We start from the raw sequence: 2,500 nt of genomic DNA, 5'->3' as shown, positions 1-2,500 counted from the left end.
TACATATGCACACAGGCGCACAGAGAATCACACAAACATACATTTAGATATATACATACATTCATGTATAGATAGATAGATAGATAGATAGATACATACATACATGTGTGTGTGTCATTGTTAAGAAATCTTGAATTAAATCTGAACAATGACATACACACGCACGCGCACCCATGATACTCAGGTTTATACAAGCATCAGTTTAAATACACGAACATATTCATACATTAACATAAACATGCTGACATACGTCTATAGAAATAAAATTACGCATGCATATTTTCCCTTGAACATATATACACATGCGAACGTATAAATAACTCTTTTGTCAACAATATATGAGACACATACATCAAATGGCAAAATAAAACAGCAGACAGAGATTCCTTGCAAAGGACTCGTCATATCCACTGAGATGTGTTGAGACAGCCATATTGTACGAACAGAAGATGATAGAATCTCTACGGTGATTGTGCGTTGGAAAGTATTATCAACATAAACCAAGACAAAAAACAAAAAAAAAACGTACAAAAACTGCATAAAATGCAACATGAAAGAATTGCAAACCTATATTTATTAGATAACCGTCCTCTTATCGGGCACGAAACCGATTTGTCTGATCGTCTGTAATGGATCTATATAACACTGTATACTTTGATTCACATAACACTCTATGGACATAGAAACAAGTATCCCCCTCTCTCTCTCTCAATATGTATTCTTTTATTCTTTTACTTGTTTCAGTCACTTGACTGCGACCGTGCTGGAGCACCGACTTTAGTCGAGAAAATCGACCCCCCAGGACTTATTCTTGGTAAGCCTAGTACTTATTCTATCGGTGTCTTTTACCGAACCGCTATGTTAAGGGGACATAAGCACACCAGCATCGGTTGTAAAGCGATGTTGGGACACACACACACATATATATATATACGACGGGCTTCTTTCAGTTCCCGTCTACTAAATCCTCTCACAACACTGTGGTCGACCCGAGGCTATAGTAGCAGACATTTGCCCAAGTAGCAAATCCCTCCCATTTCGCTTTGAAAGACCATAAGCCAAATGTTTCTTCTTTGAAAACACTCAAATAGCCTTCAACTGTTTTTCCTCACTTTTTCCTTTGCCATTCTTTGTTACTTCTGTTCCAAGTGAAATACATGGGTACTTCAGCATAAAGCAATGTTTTTGCAAAGTCATCATTGATGCACAAGGAAAAGAATTCTGTCAATGTTGTCCTCATATGTCATTCATTGACAGCCATATATATATCCTCGTTATTTCTGAACAATATTCTTTATTCATCTGGGAGATGAACTTACAGTCTCACTATTGCAGGGGCTCTTTCATGAATTGAAAATCCTAAAATGGATGCAACTGTTTCGGATGGTCCATTATACCTACCCATTAAATATTAACTAATTTCGTTATCATTATTTATTTGAACAGCAGCTTGGTCATTTCCTTTCTGCATGTACTTGATGACGTACTTAAATGACTTCACTGAGGCAATGATTTCAACGTTGCAGTGGCATTTGAATGCTCTTAAAAGACTTTCATTATAAGGTAAAACCCATTTGTTGTTTGTTTTTACATTCTTATGAGATTCAACTCCTCCTATTGCAACTGATCTTTGTCTATAGTCTCACTGTTTTCCTGCTTTTTGATTAAGATGATAAAGATTAATATTTCATTTTAAATAAAATAGTAATATTCCCCTTTAAGTGATTCCAAAATATCTCATAAAAACATTGGGAGAATTTCTATTTTTCAAATCAACGGCGCTCTGAAAGTTGTATAAATGATTAAGGGGGAAAAAAGAAACTAAGAAAAAAGAACGGATGACGGTAGCTGACACGACTCTTTGAAGTGTCGACATTTTCAATTGGATTTTTTTTTTTTTCTTAAAGGGGGAAATGCCTATTTTATTTATAATCTTTATCACCTTAATCAAATGGCAGGAAAACAGACAGACAAACTTTGGGTTTGAGTATAAAATAGATAGATAGATGCGAATGTTATTAACCTATTTTTGAATGACTATTGATGCGCAATGAGAGAGTTTTAAATGTTACAGCAATTTTGCAAGTTTTGCATTCCCACCCAGTGTGCGTGAGTGTGTGTGTGTGTAAGTGTGTGTGTACGCGTGTACTTACATACCAACATACACACAAATATGGGTGCGAATACATGTGTATCACCTCACTAGTATCTTAACTTTGCAATAACACGTGGACATACTCTTTACTCTTTTACTTGTTTCAGTCATTTGACTGCGGCCATGCTGGAGCACCGCCTTTAGTCGAGCAAATCGACCCCCAGGAATTATTCTTTGTAAGCCTAGTACTTATTCTATCGGTGTCTTTTGCCGAACCGCTAAGTTACGGGGATGTAAACACGCCACCATCGGTTGTCACACGATGTTGGGGGACAAACACAGACACACAAACACACACACATATACATACATACATACACACACACACACACACACACACACACA

This window comes from Octopus bimaculoides, chromosome 25, assembly GCF_001194135.2.
Source record: "Octopus bimaculoides isolate UCB-OBI-ISO-001 chromosome 25, ASM119413v2, whole genome shotgun sequence".
Taxonomy (NCBI): domain Eukaryota; kingdom Metazoa; phylum Mollusca; class Cephalopoda; order Octopoda; family Octopodidae; genus Octopus; species Octopus bimaculoides.
Note: the sequence above shows the minus strand (reverse complement) of the source record.